The 8,382-nt window shown below is 32.7% G+C and overlaps 1 long non-coding RNA gene across 1 annotated transcript; it reads right to left on the bottom strand.

Moving 5' to 3' along the window:
• Positions 1–245: 245 nt before the first annotated feature.
• LOC149804609 (uncharacterized) lies at positions 246–7,444 on the bottom strand. The gene is made up of 2 exons (XR_016413970.1): positions 7,238–7,444; positions 246–2,738 (listed from the first exon to the last, which is right to left on the bottom strand). It is a non-coding gene; the product is annotated as an uncharacterized LOC149804609 (long non-coding RNA).
• Between the last annotated feature and the right edge of the window lie 938 nt (positions 7,445–8,382).

Genomic DNA, 8,382 nt, shown 5'->3' with positions numbered 1-8,382 from the left:
GCCAGTCAGCTATTAAAACATTCCTGTGAATGTGCAATATTCTGTTTGTTGGTGCAGTTGGTATCAACACCGCATACAATACATGTTGCATTGGGAAATTACACTGTCAGAACTAGCTGGCTACAGCAAGAGAGCATTCCAAAAGTCATCAACTGTTGTTACAGTAACACATTGTTTCACAACAGATACAAACAGAATTTGAAATAATGCAATGAAAACGATTTAAAATATAACTAAGACAGACATTGATATTTGCTGTTTTTCATTTCTTTCCTTAATACTTAATATTACAAGACCTCTTAACATGTGAAACAAGTCTTAATTTAAATGCAAAAGCTCAAGCACCAAAATGCAACTTCTTAGTATATAAATTTTAATTATGGTTACAATGAAATTAATGGTGTTTACAAATCATGATATAACTCATACACTCATCAGAGGCTGTCCAGGTGTTTAGGATGTTGTTTTTTTTTTTAAATCCAGAAAAAATCTGGACACAATGGGGGACAATGGAGGTGGGAGACTGGTAAAAAGTTATTGAAAAGCAGGACATCTTTTATGTACAGCATCTTATCTATTTGAAAACATTATTAAAGCACATATGGAATGAAATGGTAGCAACTTATGAAGAACGCAGTACAACTTGCCATTCATATAGATCACTGTTTTGACCAGAAGGACAGATATAGAATGAATATGTAGGCTAGGAAAAAAGCCTTTCATAGAGTGTCCAGGTAAGCCATAGTATGGTGGCTGTGACAAATGCCATATCTCAATAATTCTAATGGTAAAATTGGAGTATAGTTTCTACAGTTACTGGGTATACATATTTTAAGCTTAATACCTCAAATATTCATTTGCAAACACTCAATGTAACTTTCATTGCATTACTGTGTAGAGGTTTTAAGTCCAAAGCAGTTTAAAGCCAAATACTGTATACTTACTGAAAAGAAAATTTACACTTACAAGGAATGTACCTCAATAATTTTAATTTGCACCCACGTTTGTTTTCCAGAGGTACATTGTACCATTATTTAAAAAGTTCAGGTGGAACACTTAACACTTATACTCTACTCTTACATTAAGGAACTATCAAATTTGCGATTGCAAAATGGCCTGCAGTCACGATTAGAAAATCTCAATGGCAATGTTTGGACTGAATACAGAAAATATATACATTTCAAAACATATTAAACTAGGTAAGTAAATTATGAAACAACGTAACAATTTTTCAGGGAAATTCATCAGACTAAATTTTCACCATGAAACATTGGTCATTTGGATGGCATTTTCTAGAAAACTAATAAATGAAATTTATGGTATCCAAAAGTGGTTTACTTTTGCAAAGGCAACATTCTATCATACCTGTACATATTGTTCACTTTCTTACTTGGCAGGAGGAACACATCCACTACCCACTGTTTTGTGACCATAGGCAACTTCTTTCTATCCAACAAGCCACCAAAATATTTTATGTGAGTACTCTTTGGACAACAATTATTGCCCATGGTTTGATGCCTGTTAATGTTTCATATATTTATGAACATATATACAGATTTAGTGCTTTAAGCCAATTACTGACACAAGTACAAGATATAAGGCATGCACATATGATAATCTAATTATTTAAATAATGGAGCTCAACGATAAGGAAATTCTAAAATGCATCTATGGGTGAGTATCCCACTTTGAAAGTGCCTTTCTGGGTCCTATGTTTGTTTTAATGGAACAGCCCTTAGTCTGGCTGCCATCATTTAAGTTTAATCAGCAATCAGAAGCAATCTGTAATATGCTTTTTACATTTCCATTACTTTTTTACCATGCTGAAATAATAAGCAACATCTTAATCATTACTCAATAACACAATCATGTAAAATACAATTGGAGCAGATACCGTTGCTGGTATAACGGTACCAATTGCGCAAGTCCAGGTGGGTGGAGCTTAAGGTGTAGGGAACATTGCATGCAGAAATAAAGAACAACACTAGCTGTGATTGGTGCATTATGTAAGAGTTGTACTTTCTGTAAGGCTTAAACAAAGTTAAGCCTTTTGGCAACATGTAAGATTATGTTAATTTCTATCTAGATCATATTTTGTAATTTTTATGATTTTTTTAAAATGTGACTGAAGATGTGACTGTTGTGACTAGATAACTCTTACCGCTGTCTAGTTCCAGCAGAGCTATCTCTCTTAAATGCAATGGAGTACCTGGCTTTGTCCTTGTCAAATTGACAATCTAACATTGTTCTCTATGACAGTGTGTGACATACATGCTGAGGTAGGATAGAAAGTATATTTATTTCACAAAACGTTAGCATTGAGGTCATTGGAAAAACAATTGATACCATGATACCTACTAAACAAGAAAGGGAAACAAGAATGAAAAATGGAGCTCTATTAATTGCTCTTGCAACAGAGCAACATTATAACATTAGTAAAACAGTACCGCTTTGTTAAGAGTGAAATCACGGGAGCAACAGAAAGTGTGGTCAGAAATGTACACCCCTTTCACTATTACTGTATAATGAATTAGCAATGTAAATAACAAATATTTGGTACTAATAATTGGTGATTCTTGAAAATTAGTGCTGTTGAAGACATAATTCTCCTTGTGCTCTGACAGACTTAGTATATGTCACATTCTCTGTGTAGATCTGCAATCTGTAGCAGGTACATGGATTTCAGTGGAGCACAACCTTGTTCCTCTCACTCACAAGAATGACATTCAGGACTGGATCTGAAAGATAAACACTTTCAGTCAGAAATTAACTTAGAAGAAAAAAACTGACTTTATACAGGATTTCTCTTTAATTTACTAAGGTTACTAAAAAGATGTACCATAATACAGACCTGTGGTTCCCAACCTAGAATCACATTTTGAAGGAATTTATTACATTGTTTTGATTAGCTAATTATTTAGTGGTTTTTCTCCCATTTAGCAGCATTATGTCAAAGAGGTATTAGTGAAGATGAAATTTAATGAGAAGTTTGTTTATTGAAATAGCTGATGTTTATTTGTTGATGTTGTTTCTTATATTTCAGGTTCTGATTTTGACAAAAACTTTTGAAACACTGAAAACAGCCAGCAGACCAATACTACTACCTGCATAGACCTTCTGGGTTTGAAGAATTATGGTTGGGGAAAACAAACAAATTTGTTTTAATCATCTGCTGCGGAGCAGAAACTTAACATAGCAGCCTGGCCATGGAATCAGCTCCATCTAAATTCTGAATTTTTAACCCCAAAGTGTGAAGAGGAGTAAAGTTAATTTGTGTTCACTTTCTCTGATGACAGAACATTTTATCTTTAAATATATGAAATTTCATTAACACCATAAAAGCCAACCCAGGACAATAATTGCAACTTAATGCCAAGCTACCAGTCTGTGACTTTGTTTTCAAAAGCAGAGATCACTGAACAAGTCAACAGTATATTTTATCCTTGGAACTGCTTTTCTTCAAATAAATTTCTAAGTTCCAGCTGAATAAGTGACTTATTCCAATCTGACTGAAAGAAATACAAGCAATAATTTACATTCTGTTTATACTTCCCTACAAAAAATGTTTTAATGTAATTAAGGTCATAGCACACTATACAGATTTTAGTCATCACTCTTTATGTCTTTTGACATGAATAGTTGAAGTTAAAAAAAGAAAAATCACTGGATGTATATGTACATGTATGCTTTGTGTTATTTCCTTATGGACACTTCCAAGGAAGATGTTTCATTGCCCCCTCCTCTTTCCATTTTTATTTTATATGAATTTAATATCCTAATTTAATTCCTAAAAACTAGAAATTGGTCTTCATAAAAAAATGATATCTCCCCCAGCCACTCTTGTGGTAGATACTGAGATCATGGGTAAGGCTGTAACTTAGTTCAGTGTGGACCAACAAGGTCTCATGATGTCAATTCAGATCACTGAAATGTGTGATCTTGAATATGTTCATATGAGTAATTCCAACAAATAGTTTTAAAAATGTACAAGTCATTTGAAAGTTACAGCCTGGACAAGACTGCATTAAGCCAAACTGAACTGTAGCTAAGACAATGCAACAAATGGCCTTATTCATGTGAATAATGCTACCAGATATTTTTGAAAACCCACATGTCATTGAAAAGTTATGACTTGGACAAGCTTAATTTGACCTTGCACGTAATGGAACATGGGCATCCAGAGCTCAGACTTGTATGTGAGATACTACTATTTGATAGAAATAATTCCACCAAATATTGCAAACCCATAAGAAAAGTGACCTCTTTTGACCTTACTGATTTCCTCAATAGTAGGCATGAATGTTAGTTGACACTTTGACTTTGAGATGAATATCAATACTAAATTGCTGAAGACCACAGAAGCATTTTGGAGTTATGATCTGGATGGGTAAGTATGACAGCTGGACAGACAGCAAAGGATAAAATAATGTATTTGCCAGAAAGAAGGAATGTACAGGTGAAAATAATGGCAATGAAGTAAGAATGATTTTATTTAGAAACACAACATGAATTTCTTTTTTCTCAATTTCTATAAAGGAATGAAGCAATTTAAAAGATTTTTTTGATCATTCCAGAAGAGGTTTCCTTTTAAAGATATCATAATAAATGAAAAAGTTATGGCAATTAACATTTCAGATGAAATGTTACTTATTAGGTATTGTTAATAGATTTTAGTGTGGCTCTCATCAAGAAAAGGAAAAACAATTTTTTCTGCAGTATAATTGCAGTAATTTTTTTTCACTTTCGGAAACCATTTGGTGAAATTTGTAACAGGTATAGAGCTTAGTGAACTGCATCAAAGTGTGTTGAAAATCAATAATATGCTGCCAAATAATAATAAAAAGATCATGAAATAAATATATCACTCTTTAATGACTAGTAAACAATTCATACAGTGACAATAGTATTAATATTTGTGTGTAAGAGCATGGAAGCATTATGGCAGTTTCACTTACATTTAGCCATGCAACTCAATCAACAGTTTGTTATTCATAACAAAGTTATATCTACCGTATTTACCATATATGTTGGGATACCATAAATCAATTCTGAATGCAAATTTTTGTGCTCTGTATGCTCTGGGACACATAGTTTCTTTTCCAGTCTAACGTTGTTGGCTTATTTTAAATCATTTGAAAATTACCTGTCTGAAAATGCACTCCAACTTAAATTTTTATTTTACAAAAATATAAAACTGTACTTGTTATTTTTTAATCCACTGCAGCAGCATCTCATCAACCCAACCCGTCTCCTGCACACATATGATCCATTCTTTCAGTGCATGAATATCATTCTAGCTTTCTCATACTGCAAAAAATTATTGTTGGAGGCAACACATCTCCTTAAGCGGAAGCTGCAAGGACTAAAAGTCACTTTATTTAAGATCTGCACCAGCCATGCTAATTCTCACACTTTCAACCCCCATCTTATCGACAGTCCATCCAGGAATGAGATCAAAGCACACTAGAATTTCATCCATATTAATGATCATATTGTCTGCAAAATCATCTTCTCTTCTGTCCTTCATAAATTCATCAAATGATTTAATTTTCTCCAAATCTTCTAGGTGAACCTGGGTCATCAATGTCCATGCATGAAGTACTATATTGTGTCATTTTAAACATTGTTTCATTGTTTCAATTTATTTCCAAAATTCCTGTGAATGTTGGTCAAAGGGAAGCAAAGTAGCTTCCCTATGTCAGCCGACTTTGTATATAAAAAAAAATCAGCACACTTAAAAGAATCCAAAGTCGGCTTCCAAGGTTGGCTTGCTTTGGAATAAAAATAATCTTTTTATTGATATCCTTTAAAAACTAATCGGCTTCAAAGTATCCAAAGTCGGCTTCCAAGGTCAGCTTGCTTTGCAATTAAAAATAACCATTGTCTTTGATATCCTGTTGGCAGTTCAAACAATAAGTTTACTGCTCGCTGCCAGTTGTGTTTATTCACAAACCAGGCTTCTATTTGTTTGGCATCTATAGTCATAATTAATACAAATGGGCATTGATTTCTGTGGGTAAATAGTTTACACAGCAATAACTTGCTTAATAATAATTTTTGTAACCCATGCTAGCGAAAAGATTGTAATTTGCACTTAAGTGAATGTATTTTCAAATAATTATTTTTATTTGCAAGATACTGTCATATAACTGAACTGGATATAATGCAATCTTGGTTATTTTGCACATAACACTGTGTCATGTGTAAATGGCACCTTCAAGCAATTGTTTCATTTTTTTCATTCTCGTTTGTGATTTTGTTGGATTCAGTTTTCAGTTGCATAACACATTCAAACCTCTGAGCACAACCAAACGCGATTTGTTTCTCTATGTTCATGTCAGTGAACAATGTGTCTTGTGTTATCTGATGTAAGTGATACATGCTACAGTATGGATGTCTACGCTACGTATATGGAGTTGGTGGATACATTTTCTTTAATGCTCAAGATGGAAAAAAGAGAGGAACAAGTGATAACAATACAATGCTAATTACTTTCATTTTATTATCAAATAAGCAATTTGTTTATCGATTTTATTGCAACATGGGGGGGGGGGGCAAATTAAGCACAAATTTATTTCATTTCTTAAGTCTTGGAACATATTACCTAGGTATAAAAAGTTTCACCATAAGTTCTAGTACAGGAAAAAAAAATTATAATGTCCAATATGTATGGCTATTATTAAAACTGTTAAAGTCAAGTAGCACTAGTTTATAGTAATATTGATAAAAATGAAGCCTCTGCAATAACAATAATGATAAAATTTCTCTGTGTATATGTTCGGAATAGATCATCAATTTATTAGAACCACCCCAAATTTCTCTCTAAAATACTGAGAAATGTAGTAGACTTTTCATCTGTTACAGTTTAATTTTTCGATTATATGATAGAGACAAAAAGTCTCCATTAAATATATACCTTGCAATGAAGAAACTTTGAACACTGATAAACTGAACACGTTTTTTTCAGAAGTTTAAACTATAAAAATTTATGTTAAAAAACTAAAATCAAAGTGCTGTCAACAATGCTCAGTACATTGCTATTGGGACAAATGATACCTGTAACTTGCATAATCTAAATTCAGACCAAAACTTGCTTTAACTGCATTCAAATACATGAAATTGGTGTTATCCATAGAACTGAACCTGAATGACCAGTAAAAGTGTGCAGTATCCAGTGTGTTAAAGAAATACGAAAACTTAACATCCAAATCAACATTCATCATTCTGATTAACTTACCAAAAAAATCAACTGTAGTCTGGTAATGCAGCATTTACCTTTGCTTTTGATGTTGTAATCCTTCTGGAATTGACCACTGCCTTTACTGAACAAATGAAAGAAAAAGAAATATTTTGCATTAGATGTCTGAGCACCTTGTATCTCATTGGTGGAAACAAAAAGGAATCAAAGCATACCCATCTTACATAATTTATTTCACTGACATAAAGCAGAGGTCACATTTAATTGCATAAGAGGTACCAAGTCGATTTGTAACTATCAGAAAAACTAGATGATTACTATTTACATCTGAGTTAACATTAAGTCAGTACTCAGAATATAGTCCCTGCCTTTGTTAACATATACCACTCTCCTGCTGGCTCAATATTGTAATCATACTGTTCGTTTATTGACTGGAAGGAATTTTAGTTACTCTTTGTAACAGTGTCATTTTGGTACAGTTGTCTGTAAGTAGGAAGCTGTGCACAGTCAGTGACAAGGCATCTTTCTGAATCAAAACTGTGTTGTTATATGAAGTTTTATCACAGTACTTTGTGCTTTGATTTCATTTGGGACTTACTACAATATTGTCTATTGCAAAGTTTTTTGGACACAGGAAGAAAGAGTTCTTTGCCTCTGGTAGAATTAACACATGATGATATATATATATATATATATATATATATATATATATATATATATATATATATATATATATATATATATATATATATATATATATTTGTGACTGGCAATTATAAGATTCTTTGCTAGACTGTAACCTCTTATGATACATCATACTAAGTTGTTTCTCTGTTTGGCCAGTGCCTGTGAACTCTCTCGCTCTGTACTTATTACTTACAATGTAAAATTGCTTTCACTCCGAACTTTAGGTAAAAGTTTGCTCTACTTGTGATACAGAGGCTATCTATATACTAGAACATCAGTTGTTAAAAGCAACAGTAGATTATAAACATTCAAACTCATCTGCATGCCAAGCATGTAAAGCTAAAAATTAAATGATACTAAATCATCACTATGAATACCCCCCACCCAAAAAAAAATAAAGATTAAAATTAATACTGCACCTAATAATAAAATATGTGTGCAATAACTTATATTTACATGCAAACAATTCAAAATGAAAGATCTAAGACATAAAGGAA

This window comes from Sinohyriopsis cumingii, chromosome 2 (genome assembly GCF_028554795.1).
Source record: "Sinohyriopsis cumingii isolate HCF-2022 chromosome 2, ASM2855479v2, whole genome shotgun sequence".
NCBI classification, from domain to species: Eukaryota; Metazoa; Mollusca; class Bivalvia; order Unionida; family Unionidae; genus Sinohyriopsis; species Sinohyriopsis cumingii.
The sequence above is the reverse complement of the archived record's forward strand: the minus strand, read 5'-3'. Positions and strand labels throughout refer to the sequence as shown.